Consider the following 15,965-nt stretch of genomic DNA (forward strand, 5'->3'; position numbering starts at 1 on the left):
AGAGTGCGGGGCTGCAGGGCCTCGAGACACAGAGAGAAGGAGTCATAGAAGTTCTTCATAACCAGAAACATCATGGAACAGGAGAGAAGAGGGGAAGAACTTGGTCATCTGGTAGCAGCACTAAAGATAAATAGTTAAGGGGCACATAGGCCCTCACAGAGAGAAAGCAGTAATCAAGGCCACGAGGCAGAAAAAGCAATGAATAGGGAGACAGTGGACGTGGGGAAGGAACAAAAAGAAGCAGTGAGCAGCGGTGAGATAAGCATGTCCACAGGCCTGGAAGAGGGGCCTCCACAGTAGGGACATGTTCCTGAGAGGCTCTCAGGCCCCTGGGGGTGCTGTGGCCCTGCCATGTCAGCATATTCCGGCAGCTGCTTATTAAAATGAGTTCCAGGTATATCGTAGAGATAAATAGAGAAAAAATAAAACATGCTCTTCCCCTCAGGGAATGCTTCATCTCTCATTCTCATAAAAGCTGAACTCGTGAAGAGCACATGAAACGGAGTCTAGTAGCTAAAGCCACATGCTTTATAAATGAGCAGGATGGACTTAATTTCTAGCTCATCCATCTGCTGTGTAATCTGGGAAGAATTTCTTAATCTCACAAGGGTTTGTCGTCTCATCCGTAAAAATGGCATAATAATAGCACCTGTGCACCGGGCGGGCATGAGACTCAATGAGACAGAGCAGCCTTGATTAATCTTGGATCAGTGGCATTTCCTCTATCACAGCCACACCTCTTGTCCTAATTCACATGCCTCCAGTTCTGCCATCAGCAGGGGTTCTGCCCTCCTTTGCTGTCTTCTCTGCCTTCCAAGCACAGGAAGGAGAGGAGACCAAGGAAAATGGGTAGAAAGAGCTGCTTCTGGTTATCACAGGGCAGGAGGACTCAGGGTCCAACTTCATAAAAGGAATCACACTGATCCCTCCGGGGCTCCCCCAGCCTGGTCACCCAGGCCTCTTTTTCCTCTCCAGCACCAGGCCTCTGCTCAGCAGCCTCTCTGTGCTGGAGACGGGACCTAGGACCCAGATACTCCAGCTGCAAACAAGTTCCTAGAAAGTCCAGTGAAATGGATATCATTCCTTTTCTGTGAGTAATCAGTCCCAACAAAGCCCACTGGTATTTCCGAGTCCATTCCCAGTGCCCAGAGCCGGGTCCAGCAGCACAGCAGCTGCACAGAGTGGAATGCAGCTCTCCTGCTCTGTCCTAGACTTAGCCTTGGGAAAGGCGCTGGGCCCCAAAGTGGGGAGGCACTCTCAAGGTCATCTCATCCATGCCCCTGCCTCTGGGCCTCTGGGCCCTAAGATTCTAAGACATGGGTGTTTGGGGGCCCTTATAACCCACCCAAGTGTGGGAGCCATGGGAGCCACTGTGGGGACAGGAAGATGATGTCGTTTCCTCTGTCTTCTCCATCTTCCCCTAGAAGGGGCTGCAGGAGATGGGAAAGAAACAGAGAAAGGACAGCTCAGTCCCCCCGTCCCGCTCCTGCCCCACCTTTCCTTCTTCGGTGTCCAGGCCAGGCCAGGCCAGCCCCGTGTCTCCCTTCTTCCAGGCCACTACTCAGAGTCTGTCACAGCCACCACTCCTGGAATCTCAGAGCTTCTCAGGGCCATTCCTTCTCTCCGAATCACGGCAGCAGGGTTTCACTGAGAGTGCCTGTGGGGCCAGGTCCACTGCCGGGGTTCGGGGGCGCATATCTTTTGTCTGAGCTCCTTTGGTCGTCACAGCCACCATGCTGAGTGGTATTCCTGCCCCAAGAGGAAACTGAAGCCCAGCAGAATTAAATAACTTGCTTGAGACCCTGCGACCGGCCTTTCCATTACCTGGACAAACCCTCCGGAACTTCAAGCTGATTTTCAAGGGACAGCAGTTTCCTCCACCGACTAACATCCAAAATGAAACAATGGAAGCCTCACAGGCCACAGCTAACTGTCCCAGAGCCCCCACAGGAAGAGCTCTAAGTGTCCTCTCCAAATGATGACGCTGGCCTCCCGTAAGTTTAAGGCAGGCACTGACGCTTCCCAGGGTGCAGCTCCTAGGTGGGAGGATTTCCTCTGCACACACTGCTGGCATGAATTCTGAACAACCCCCGCCCCACCACCACCTTCCACCAAGCAATATCCCTGGGAGGAGCCATGGGGTTAGTGCCCCCCAAACCTGGTATCCTGTAAAACACCCTGATTATTTGGGATTTACCAGCTCAGTAAAGGAGGTTCTTGTAAGCACACTGCTGCCTGTGGTCAGGGGGGATGATCTCAAACTGCTAGTTCCTGGGCCAGCAGCCAGCTGCCTTGGATGGTCAGAAGGTGAAATTTGAATGCTGGTGAATGGAGAGCGGAAGTTCAGCAAGGCTGAGTTAAGCCCATTCATGAAAAAGATCTGTCTCACTTCCTTATTGCCAGAAGCGCTGTGTGGAGGGTGTGTGCGTGTGTTGCTTTCTGTCTCACTTCTTCCCTCACCCCTACTCTTTTTTTTCTGTCCCCCCTGCCCCGCCCCACCCTCAACAAAATCTAAGTCAGGAAATGGCCAAAGAATGTGTAGCTTAGTCTGTGGTTTGCTGAAAAAAGAGGAAAAAAAAAAGAGATTCATACAAAAGCAATGCTCTACCTCCCTGAAAACACCACCCCCACCTCTCTCTGTGTCTCTCTTTCTCTCTCTCTCTCACACACACAGAATTCAGTATTTTGATCATGAAAGAATAAAAGTATGACTTCCAGTCTTCTTTTGGTTCCCAGGTCATGCTGCACCCCTCCCCTTCCCCCAGCTGTTCCCTGCACCCAATCCCTCAGGCCTGAGATGGCCTAGTCAGCCTGAATGGGACATGAGCTCCCTCAGTCATAGGAGGAGGGGTAGGGTGACCAAGGCTCACCCAAGGGCAGCTTCTCTGGACTTTAACTCAAGGCTTGCCCTTTGGGGAAAAATTCTCTGCTGTCCAGTCAGGCCTCACCTCAGGGGGCCACGTGGTACGACTTTCAGGCCCTGCCTGTCCCTAGTGGCCTGACTTCCAAGCTTTTAGAAGGTGCTATTTAGCTATGAAACCTGAGGCCACTTAACCTCCCAAAGCCTCAATCTTCTTATCTGTAAAGTATGATATGATATGATAAAGTATTGTATGATAATACAATAATAGTCCCCTCTTCACAGGGTTGTTGCAAAGATTAAGATAGTATACACAAAGGTTTACTGAGCTCAGTGTTGTGTTGTTGAACACCTCTGACAGGGAGCTCACTCACTACATCTGGAGGCAATCTGTTCCATTTCAGCAGCTCTGAGAAGACACCACCCACTTTGCTGGGCTTTTTAAGTCTCGGGAGGGATGAAGGCACCTCCTTTGCCTTCAGAATTAGAAACTGGGATGATTACCAAGAAAAAAATGCCTGCCCAACTCAGCTTGCCCCAGTCTCTGACTTGGTGGGGGCCTCACAGCCACTCGCGTGAGAAAAAAGATGTATCTCAGGGAAGGAGATTAAACCAAACTCTCTGAGATGATTGATTGGTGCAGGAGATTTTTCAGCTCGAAGCAGCTTTCAGTTGTTTCTCGCAGGCTCTAGCCAAGAAGTGCTTACTGGGCACCCACAATGATTTCAGAATAATCTGGGAGGATGTGCACCTGTCTCCACAGCTGAGGCCCCTACCGTGGGTACAGCAGGTGGAAGGGCACTTAGGTACTTTCCCTGCCTGTAAATGACATCTCCCGTCCTGCCAACGCCCTGTGAAGTCCCATTCACGCTGATCCTGCACATTTGTAGAGCGCCGTCATGACAATTACTATTGGTGAAGTCCTCCCAATGAGGGAGTGAAGTCATCTGGACAGGTGTTAGTATTCTCCCCACTTTATAGATAAAAAGACTGATGCCCAGAGAGATCCCAGTGGAAGAGCTGGGAGCTGCTGGAATTCTCCAGGCTGCTATCTCTGCCCTGTAGGTTGTTTCTACAAGTGGTGCAGATGAGCCAAAGATCTATTCTTGTCCTCTCCTCCCCCACCCAGTTATTCTTCACTGAGTTAGGCAGATGGCTCCCAGCCACCCTCCAAGTTCCCTCCCAAAGGGCTCCTCCAGGAAATGGGCCATCCCGTTACCTGCCCTGGGTTTGATTTGACCTTAGGTGTGGCCATGCAACTGACATTCATTGGGTGCCCCCCAGAACTTCAGGGAGCACACACTCCAAGGCTGCAGGCTCCAGGTGAAGAAGATGGGGGTTCCATTAAGGCATCTCCTAATGCCTTCATTACTTCCTCCTCCCCTCACCCCCACCACGTCCCCAAGACAGGCACTGATAGTGAAGGAGAGGAAACATCTGGTCTGGGTTTACCTCCTCTGCCCTCGTGTCAGGGGGGCTTATGGGAAGAGATGGTTGGAGGTCTCGCAAGCTTGAAATAAACCAACGGTTTAGTTGCAGTGCTCCGGCACCCACTGTTCTTTCCTCCCCAGACGTGAATAACACCCATCCTCCCAGTAAGAACGCCACCAGCACCAGGCTCCACCCCTGCCACCACTGCCACCACTCAGCAGACAGCTGTCGCTGCCACTTCCACAAACCGGAGTGATCCATGACCAAAGTGGGGGCTCCAGGGTGTCTCTGCCAAGACAATGAAGACACTGGTTGTCACAGGGCCGGGGGGAATGGCACTAGACACATTTCCAAACTCCCTGAATGTGGTCTTCCTCCAAACCTCCTCTTCCTTCCCCTCTCCCTCTCTAATCATAATAAAATATCTTTTATGGAACATTCACTCTGCCAGGCACTTACACAAATTGTCTTATCTAATCATCATAATGTCCCTTTTAGGTAGGTATTCAACCCCTTCTTACAGATAACGAAGTAAAAGCACAGATAGCTTAAGTATCTTAGCCAAGGTCGCAGGGCTGTGAAGTGGCAGAGTTCTGATTCAAACCCTATCAGACTCCAAAAGTTGTTTTTAGCATCTTCACCAAACTCTCTCTGAATAGCTACGGAATCCTCTTCCATTTCCTAGCAGTCCCACCAGTATTCAGGCACCGTGTCCCATTCTGTAACAACTGGTAATAGTCAGCTGCCCTCTTCCATATCTCTCAGGAATTCTTCGTTTATTCATTTCAATCATTCATTCATATCTGAGACTCAATATCTCCCATGTGGTCAGCATGTGCTACATATTGAGGAAGAACAAAGTAGTCTAGACACCACTCCAGACATCTGCTGGGTACGTGGTCAGTAGGAAGCGTGATGGAGGGAGCAGCACAGAGTCAGTATACCCAGACCTTAGAGGAGGGGATCACCCGGTTCACTCAGGCTTATTCTCACCTTTCTGCTTCCTAGTTCTTTTCCTGTGGCTTTGAAAAATAAACAAATGGGAAGAGCCGGGGGTGAGTGGTGTGGCGTGGTGGCTGTCCAGAGAAAGACCTGGCCCTGGGGCCACTTGCTGAGGTGTGGCCTTGTAGTGTGGGACTCTGGCAGGCCCTTGACTGGTGCCTGGTGGCCATCTTGAGCCAAAAGAAGAATAGGAGAAAATGTTTGGTGCCAGTTAAGGTGGGTAAGTCCGAGAGACTCTGAGGAAAGCAGACCGTGTGCAGCAGAAGCTGGGGTCTAGGGGCAGAGAGGTCACAAAGGTGTGTCGGGGCCTCACTGGGGAGGGCCTGGAGTGACCAGTGAGGGACAGCCTTGATGCTGTAGGCCACGAGAGGTCACAATTCACACCAGGTGTCATGAGATCATATATGGAAAAGCAGAGGGGCAGTGGGCTTGTGCGCTGTCTCGTGGCCACAGTGTTCCTGAGGCTGCTAGTGCCACTGTTCCGGGGCCGGGTGGAGAGCAGAGATGAAGGGTCTGGTGTTGGGCAGACCTGAGTTTGAATCCCAGATTCACTGCTACTGACAGTGTGAGCCTAAGCGAATTTTCTTTCGCCCCTCTGAGTCTTGGTTCTGTTATCTATAAAGTGAGCATAGTAATACCTCCTCCACAGTGTTGTAGTGAGTCAATAAAATATGTGTGTGAAGAATGTGACAGAGTGCCTGGTGTAAGCAAACACCCTCCAACTGGCAACCATTTATTCCCTTCTGCCCTGGTATCTGGGTGATTGTCCCAGTTTATTTGGTTGGAAAGTATAAAAATGTGATTGCGTTCTTAAGGACTACCTCTCCATTCTTAAGAGAAGTCCTGGGGAAATGTCTCCAAGCCCAGCAACATTGTGCTGGGGATACAGTGTCTCCTCTCCACCAACAGAAACCGTTACAGCAGCACAATCAAGAACCAGCCTTGTGCCAGAACCCTGCACAGTGCTGGACACATGCACACACACACACACACACACACACACACAAAACTACAATAAATAACTTACGTGGGGAATCAGTGAATCCCTCATATATGTGGAAAGAGACAGTTTATCAAGAATATACTGTGGGTCCTGACCAGTGTGGCTGGGTGGGTTGGGTGTCACCCCACAAAATGAAAGATCACCAGTTCAGTTCCCAGTCAGGGCATGTGTGTGGGTTGTGTGTTCGGCCCCTGGATGGGGCACATACCAGAGGCAACTGATTGATATTTCTCTTTCACACTGATGTTTCTCTCCCTCTCTTTCTCCCTCTCTTTCCCTCTTTCTAAAAATAAATAAATGAAATGTTAAAAAATAACGTTAAAAAATAAAATACTCTGGGTACATGGTATGTACGTTGAACATTGAGTTGTACCCTTTTCCCATCTATTCTGTTCCCCAGAAATTTGGAAATGAGGTGAATAACTGCTCTCAGAGAGTAAAATCCATGAAATAAACTCACAATGCATCAGATCAGAACTTGCAATTGCCTTAAAGAGAGAATGGTTTTGTAGGCACTTACTTAAAGGGCTATCCACAGGAAAGGTGGCCAGTCAGAAGAAAGAGATAGCTCACCACGGAAACACCAAATAAGCAGTCCTGAGAAAATCTAGAGCCCTGGCTTGGAGAGACTGCGTCCTAAAGGCAGCTGTCTTTCTTGTGGAGGTGAACACATCAAATGTTCCTCACACGACACCATTACATATTTTCATTTTGTAACTGTTGATATCTTCAGTCTTTTCATTCTGTTCTCACCAAGCAGCTACATGACTGGAATCTGATTTCTCTCACTCCCTCTCCTCAAGAAGAGAATGTACATAGAACACTGAGTTGTACCCTTTCCCCACCTATTCTGTTCCCCAGAAATTTGGAAATGAGGTGAATGTCAGCCCCCAAGCAGTTCCATTCCAGTGTCCACAGTTGTCTGTTATGGTGGGTCAGCCTTGACCACCCTGGGACCCTGCTGAGACCCAGTGCTGGAGCAGTAGGACGGAGGGCCAGATGCTGACTGACACCGTGGCACCATTAACTGGTCTTCCTGGGAAGGCCCCACCCTCCTTGCCCCTTACATCTGGGTTTTCAGACTACTTCTCTATTTCAAAACACATCAGAGTACATCAATGACCTGCCAGTTAGGTAGGCATGATTATGTGCACATTCTTATAAGCAAGGAAATAGAGACTCCAAATGGCTCATTAACTCGCCCAAGGACTCTCACTTAGTAAACCATCCTGGACTCAAAACTTGTTCCAACTCCAAAGTTCATGTTCTTTTTACTACTTCATGTTATTTCTGCCTTCAAGGACCTTCCTCTCTAGCATGTGTAGCATGTGTTTAGGTAACAAATTGTGTTTGGTGGGTAAGGTGGGGGAGAGATCAGAATGGTCACCTGCCTGAGGCTCCCTCTGTGACTGGTTGCCTTCTTCACTTCCAAGGGCAGGATGGGGAAGGCGCTACCTCTGGGACTGCTCAGCAAGGAAGACTGGAGACTTATGCTGGGGAGAAAATGAATAGAACCAGCCCCTTCTCTTATGCTCACAATTCCACACCTTCAGCCACCCCCTATTCTTTAGTCCCTCTGAGCTGAACGAATGATTCCCAGCCAAGAGATCAGGGTAAGTATTTCATCTTCTTCTCCCAAATAATATAATCTTGTTTAAAAAATTCATTTCCATATCATTTCCCTCTTAAAACACAGAGCCCCATCCACCCTTCGCAGTTACCTATGCATTTGCCTTTCCCGAATCCTGCCGAACTCGCTTGGTCTGAAAAGTAACTGCCTTTAAAAACAGCTTTGCCATTTACGGATGCGTCCCTAAGTGATTTATCATTCTTTTCTTTAAAAATCAAGATAGATGAAGTATAACTTATATGCAGTAAAATTCAGTCTCTATAGTTTAGTGTCTATGAATTTTGAAAAAACCTAATTGTGTATCCACAAGCATAATCCAGATGCAGGACATTTTCCACCCCCCAGAGTTCCCTGTGCCCCTTAGGGGGTAGTTCCCTCCCCACCACCGAGGTCTTGGAAATGGCTGATTTGTTTCCCAGCCCTATAGCTTTGCCTATTCCAGAACATCATAGAAATAGAATCATACGGGATGCAGCCTTGAACCTGGCTTCTTTTGTTTGGCATAACATGATGCTTTTGAGATTCATCCCGGTTGTGGCACCTGTCAATAGCTGACTCCATGTTATTGCTGAGTTGTATTCCAACGTCACAGTTGGTTTCTCATTCACACTGATTATCCAGTTGTTTCCAGTGTTTGATGATTATAAATAAAGCTACCATAACATTTGTGCAGAAGTTTTTGTGTAAAAATATCTTTTCATTTCTCTTGGCTGGGATTGTTGGGTCACATGACAAATCCATGTTCAGTTTTGTAAGAAATGGTCAAACCATTTCCTAAAGTTGCTGTAGCCACATTGCATTCCTACAAACAATGCGTAAGAGTTCTAGTCAGTCTGTGTCCTTACCAACATCTTCTATTGTCAGTTTTCATTTTAACCACTCTAATAGGCTCGTGTGGCATCTTGTTGTGGTTGGATTTGCATATGCTTAATAACTAATGATCTTGAACATCCTTTCCTGTGTGGTTTTATTTCAGGGGTAGCAATTTCTATTTCTTCTTTGGGAAGATGTTTGTTGGAATCCTCAGTGCTAACTTTTCATTGGGCTGTTTCTTTTCTTATTATTATGTTGTGAGCATTTTTTCCTATATTTTGGATACCTTATCAAATATATATTTTGCAAATATTTCTCTCAGTCTGTGACTTATCTTTTTATTCTCTTAACAGTATCTCTCATAGAGGAGAAGATTTTAGTTTTGATGAAGTCCGTTTGTCAGGTTTTTTTTCTTTTAAGTTAATGCTTTTCATGTCCTAAAAAATCTTTGCATTACCTAAAGTCAAAACATTTTTTTTCCTGTTTTCTTCTAGAAGTTATAGGTTTTATCTGTAGGTTTATGACCTATTTCAAGGTAGTTTTTCTTTATGGTTTACAGTGTAAGTCAAGGTCTATTCTTTCTTTCACATATATACCCAAATGTTCCTACACCATTTATTGAAAAGTCTATATTTTCTCACTGAATTCCCCTGGCACTTTTGTCAAAGTGAGTTGACCACATTATGTGTGGGTCCATTTCTGGACTCACTATTCTGCTTCATTGATCTATATTTCTATTCTATACTAGGCCATAACCACAGTGTCTTTACTGGTGTAACTTTATAGTAAGCTTTGAAATGAGAATATTTTTTTCATATTTAAATAAGTGGATTCATAGTGTATGTGTTTTTGTTTACTTTTTTTACAACAATAATTTCGGATCCATTGATGTGATGTGTAATACCTCTAGTCCCTTCATTTTCACGACTGTATAGTATTCCTTTATATGTCTACACCACAGCTTTTTATCATTCTGCTCTTGATTAACACATAGATTGTTTTAGGTTTCCGCTACCTCAAAAGTATGTTTCTATGGGCATTCTTGTACTTGTTTAATAGTGTACCTGTGCAACAGTTTCCCAGGGTTTGAATCTATGTATGGAATCACTGAGTCCTTGGGCATATGAATCCTCATTTTCACTAAATAAGATTCAAAGTAATTGGACCAGTTGTCAGCCTCAGCCATAGTGCCCTGGAGTATTCAGTGTTTCACATTAGCTACATGTAACACATGGGACTGTCAGACTTTTAACTTAAAATTCTACCTGTTGTGGTCTTAATTGTACACATCCCTGGGTATTAGAGGAATTGGACATTCTTATGCTCCTTGGTTACTCAGCTTTTCTTTCTTAGAAAACACCTATTTGTGTTTTCTGCTCATTTTTCTATTGTGTTTTTCTTAATAATTTGATTAATTTTCTATACATTCTGAATACTAATCCTTTTTCATTGCATAGGTATTATTTCTCATAGTGTGTATGTACCTTTTTGTCTTAACAGTGATTTCTGATGGCCAGAAATTCTTCATTTTACCATATCCAAAATTACCATTATCCAAAACATTGCATTGTTATGTTTTTGTAATTTTGCTTATTGTTTAAAACTCCTCCCAAGTCCTGAATTCATAAAAACACTTGCTAATGTTTTCTTAAAAGACTTAAATTTTTGACCTTCATATGTAAATTAGAAGTGTGTGTGTGTGTGTGTGTGTGTGTGTGGTGTCAGGTGCAGATACAGTTTCATATGGAGATGGCCAGTGGCCCCAACACCATTTATTGGGTCATACTTTCCCCACTGGTGTCCAGTGGCAGTTCTGTCATATATCAAGTTTCTAAAACTGTATGACATGGTTTCTGGACTTCATCTTGTTCCAGTGATCTATTTGTTTGTCCCTTCATCAGTACCAATTATCTTAATTAGCATTGATTTTTATGTCTTGATACCTAACAAGAAAAGCTGAACCAGCTTTGCATTTATGGAATGAATCCATTTTGGTCATAACTTATTTTTTCTATGTGCCTAGTATAAATATGTTAACATTAAATTTAGGATTTTTGCACCTATGCTCATTAGTGGAATGGTTCTGTGATTATTTTTTCTCCAACAAGTATGTCTGATTTTGGTATCAAGGTTATATTGGCCTCATAGAGTGTCTTAAGAAATGTTCCCCTTTCTCCTACTCTATAGAAGAAGTAAAATGATATTGAAATTATCTTTTCCTTTAATGTTTGGCATACTCACCTCTAAAATCATCTGGGATTGATATATTCTATGTAGGAAGATTGTTGACTGCTCATCACCCAAATTTAATGGTTTTCTATTTCCTCTTGAGTCCATTTTGTCAATTAATATTTTGCTGGCAATTTGTTCTTTTTATTTAAGTTTTCAAATTTATTGGCAATAGATGATATAATATTCTCTCATATTTTCATTCCTGCTGTGAGGGCTGCTATAACAAAGTACCAGAAACTGGATGCCTTTAAAGAACAGACATTTATTGTCTCACAGCTCTGGAGTGCAGAAATCTAAAATCAAGGTGTGGAGAGAGTTGGTACCTTCTGAAGACCCTGAGGGACCATCTGTGCCAGGCCTCTGTCCTTGCTTCTGATGATGGTTGGCAGGCTTTGGGGTTTCTTGACTTAGAGCACATCACTCAAGTTGCTGCCTTCATGTCTCCACAATGTTCTCCCTGTGTCTATGTCTGGGTCTCTTCCCTTCCAGAAGGAAGCAGTCACAGTGGACCAGAGCTCACTTTAATGGCCTGTCTTCAGGTGATTATAGCTGCGAAGATCCTATTTCCTAATAAGGTTCCATTCACAGGTAATGGAGATTGAACATATCTTTTGGGAAAGACACAATTCAATCAATAACAAATAGTTAAATCCTCTTTCTTATGTGTAATGTTTTTGTGCCTTTTTCTTTATTTCTTAGTTATTAATGCTGCCAGTCTCAATTTCATCAATCTTTTTAAAGTAACAACCTTTAGTTCTGTTAGTCTTCTCTATTTTATCTCATATTCCTGTTCTGTTAATTCTGCTCTTTATTATTACATCCCTTCTACTTTTTAAAAGGTTATCCTTTTATTCTAATTTCTTAATTCATTTACCTTGCTACTATTCAGACTTTCTTCTTTCCTAATATATAGGTATATGTTATGTATTTTCCTTTAACTATCTCTAACCACCCTAACTACTGTTTTAATTTATTCCTTGCATTCTAATACACAATATTAGACTTATCAAGCAACATTAAGTATTTTCTAATTTCCATTATGATTTCTTCTTTGATCCTGGAGTTATTTTGAAATATGCCTTTAAATCTCCAAACATAGCATCATTTTTAGTCATCTTTTTGTTTTTAATTTCATACTAATTTTCTTTATACTCATAGTATGTAATCTATAAGACACTGAAACTTCTTGAGACTTGGCTTATGACATAGCATGTAGACAATTTTCTTAAATGTTCCAAGTTTGCTTGCAAAAAGATCTCTTTCCCGCTTCTTTAGTATAGAATGGTATATATAGCCATTAGATCAAGCTTGTAAATTGCCTTGCCCAAATCTTCTTATTCTTTTGTTTTTCTACTGCTTGAGCTATCAAACATTTGAGAGAAAATACTAAAACCTCCCACTATGATGAAAATTAGTTTATTTTTCCTTGTCGTTCTTTTACATATATTGTTTTACATATTTTGAAGCTTTGTTACTGGTTACATACAAGTTTAAAATTGTTGTATCTTTCTTGTGAATTGAACTTTTTATCATTATGTACCTCTTTACTGTAAAGCTTTTTGCTTAACAGTAAATTTTTTCTGATGTTACTATAACTACTCAGGTTCTTCTTTCAATGCTCTTTGTTAAGCATATCTTTTCCTGGGCTTTACTGCTGCCCTTTTAGTATCTTTGTGTTTGCATTGTGTCTCTTGAGGACAGCACAAAATCAGATCTTTAATCCAGTCTGACTACATTTTCCCTTCCACAGAAGAATTTAGTCTAACAATTGTCTCATTCCTTTAAATAGGAGAGTTTAGTACATTGGTGTTTATAGTGATTACTGATACAGGTGGATTTATTTCTACCATATTGTTCTTTGTTTCTTCCCCTCTTTTTGTTTTAAAAAAATGTATTCTGTTTTTCTTTCTCCTAGTTTCAAAATTACACTCTTCAATTTCTATGCTTTATGTGGTTATTTAGTTTCAAATCAAAGTTAATATTTTTACCCATCTCCTGATCAGTGCAAGGACCTTAGCATGTTTAATTCTGGCTATACCTTACTCCAACTTTCATGCTGCACTCACTGTTATTGATTACTATTATTGCTTTGTTTAATGATTAGATTTACTCATGTTTTTTTCCTTTTCTTCAATTACACTTCCTTTTCGCATCTCAATTCTTTCTTTTGGAATTATTCCTTCTTCCTGAAATACTTACTAGCCTAGAAATTCATTTAGTGAGCACCTGTTTATTGTAAACTCAGATAGTTTTTGTTTGTTTAAAATATATTTACTTTATCCCCATTTTTGAAAGGCTGTTTTGCTGGGCATGCATATAGATAAATAGATAGACAGATGAGTAGATAGATCAAGAGCAATTTTCTCTCAGCACATAGAAGCTTTTTCAGTTTCTTTTGCTGCCTCTAAAAACTCATCCTTTGTAAATAAACAGTCCTTTTCTTTAGGTGTTATGATCTTCTCTTTGTCTTTGGTATTTTGTAGTTTCACTCTGAATATGTCAAGACTTGCCCTGCTTGGGAGTAATGGGGCTTCCTAACTCTGAAGAGCCATGTCATTCATCAGTTTGAAAAATTCTCTTTTAATTATCTTTACTGATATTCCTTTCCCCCTTGTTCCCTTTCTTTTCTTTCTATACATAACTCTAATTAAACCACATTAAAACTTTTCACTCTGCCCCCATGTGTCTCTACCTTTTTCATATTTTCCATCTTTGTTTCTCTTTATTATATTCTATGTGGTTTCTTTAGATATATCTTCCAGTTTACTAACTCTCTCTTTAGTTAGGTTTAACCTACTGCTTAATCAATCCACTGAATCTTAATTTCAATAATTTTTCCATTTTTCTACAAATTCTTTCAAATGTGTCTGGTTAATGCCAATAGACACTTATTTCTCAATCATATTTTAAAAACCTGTTAATTTTTGTGAACATACAAAGTAGCTTATATTATATATCTGATCATTAAAATATTTGCAGTCTTTATGTATCTGAATCTGCAATTTGTTTTTAGCTCATGGATTTATGATTTTCTTCTTTTGTTAAAAATATCTTTTTAATTGTCAGTTCATATTCATTCTTTCTAGGGAATTCTTTGAGGCTAGGTTTTAAAGTACATTTCTTCAGACAATATCTCTCTTGGTTTTTGTCAAGTGCTAAGGGGAGCTATCATTCTGGAGCCACTTTCAACAAAAATTTTAAGTAAAAGATTTTGAATGTCAGTCAAGACTCATGTGGGAACGAGCATGCCATTACAGATTACCAGGGGAGACTCTTCCCTTTATTCTTTTTTATCCAGTACCAGGGCAAAGATCCCATTATTTTCTTTTAGAGAGGTGTTTTTCTTGGTTTGTCCATGGAACGTGATTCTTTAAGGGTGTCTCAACTTTCTGAGTAGATCTCCAATTTAGACCTCTTGTCTTGGGTAGACCCTAGGCTTTGCCTCCCACCCTCAGTGCATGGCCATTGAAAGCTCTCCCAGATCACCGGTGATGGCAAATGCAAGTACTAACACTTGTTCATTCTTCTGGGTCCTAGGTTAATTTCAGTCCTGGTTTCTGGGGTCTTACCTTGTTGTCCCACCTGTTAGGTAGTACATTTTAAAAGTATTTTTAAACTATTGTCTCCAAAATTGGTAGGCAAAAGTATTATGAGAAACATGATATTTGCATAGTGTCAGAGAATCTCACCATGAGATATTTATTCATTACAGAGAAAAAAATAGTAACTTTACAGAGGTAACTCCTGGAAGAAACCACCTCAATCACGTGATCAAAGTCAATATCACTGAGAGAACATAGTGACATTATGGGCTTCTCATTGTAATGCACTGAGAAAGGTACAAGGTCACTGCTACGGTATTCTCTTTCCCGCACCCATTCTATTAATATTTGGAAACATTAGTCAAATATAAATTGAGGATCTTTCTACAAAAACAAATTAGCCAGTACTTTTCCAAGTGTCAGGGTCATGAACTACAAAGAAACACTGAGGGACCGGCCTATACTTAAGGATAATAGAAGAGCCAAAATACATTGTGTCATTCAGGATTGGACCCTGGTCCAGAAAGGGGGCATTAGTAGCACAACTGATAAAATGTAAGTAAGATCTATAGATTAAATAATAGTATCATATAATTGTATATGGTGTTAATTTCCTGGCTTTGATCATTGACCTGTGGTTATTTAACACATAAGGAAGCTGAGTGAAGAATAAATAGAAATTCATTGTATTATTTTTGCATGCCTGGAATTATTTGCCAAGAACTATGAAGGATCTACGATTTTACCCTGCTTATAACCTAACATCTTAACCTACTACAGTTTCATTGATTCTGGCAGAAGACATGATTCTCCTGGGTCCGAGACAAAGGACTTTATTACTCATGGCGCACCAAACAGCATGAGCTTCCTGGTCACACTGGCACCACGTGTTCCCCCAGTCCTACGAAGCTGACACATGGACCAGGTAAATGCTACATGGGCAGTGAGTTTGAACCACATGGCTTAAGAAACCCCAATTTCTTGCAAGAGGCTGTAAGTAAACCTACCCAAACTTTGCCCTGGACAGAGACATTATGTACATTATATTGCAGAACAAACAAACAAACCCCCTTCTTCAAAGGTAGGCATTCTTTCTATTATCCAAAGTTGTACCTATACAAATATTCTTAAAAGGACAGTCCGAAATAAAAGGCTGTCCATGCTTCTCTTCATAAAATGTGCAGAAACACAAGAGACCAATGGAAAATTATCTCCTAGCAATTTCAAAACAAATCTTTTTTTTTAAATCTAAGGAAAACAAAATGAAAGTCCTAAGAAAGGCATTTTTACCTCTATGTTAAAAATGATAAACTAAATCACAGAAAAATTAAGGGATTTGCTTATGTATTACTATTAGTGAAAAGAATCTGAACTAAAACATCCAAGTCACATGAATACCCAGCTCCGTACTTAGATCCCAGAGAGGCCCATCAGCAAATTGTCTATACTTCC

The 15,965-nt window shown here is 42.0% G+C and overlaps 2 long non-coding RNA genes across 2 annotated transcripts; one reads left to right on the plus strand and one right to left on the minus strand.

Moving 5' to 3' along the window:
• Window positions 1–949: 949 nt before the first annotated feature.
• LOC118498972 lies at window positions 950–8,693 on the plus strand. The gene is made up of 3 exons (XR_004901471.1): window positions 950–1,090; window positions 7,730–7,909; window positions 8,346–8,693. It is a non-coding gene; the product is annotated as an uncharacterized LOC118498972 (long non-coding RNA).
• On the minus strand, window positions 4,090–9,480 carry LOC118498973. Its single transcript, XR_004901472.1, has 3 exons — window positions 9,397–9,480; window positions 6,007–6,009; window positions 4,090–4,100 (listed from the first exon to the last, which is right to left on the minus strand). It is a non-coding gene; the product is annotated as an uncharacterized LOC118498973 (long non-coding RNA).
• Between the last annotated feature and the right edge of the window lie 6,485 nt (window positions 9,481–15,965).

Source organism: Phyllostomus discolor, chromosome 2, assembly GCF_004126475.2.
Source record: "Phyllostomus discolor isolate MPI-MPIP mPhyDis1 chromosome 2, mPhyDis1.pri.v3, whole genome shotgun sequence".
Classification (NCBI taxonomy): Eukaryota; Metazoa; Chordata; class Mammalia; order Chiroptera; family Phyllostomidae; genus Phyllostomus; species Phyllostomus discolor.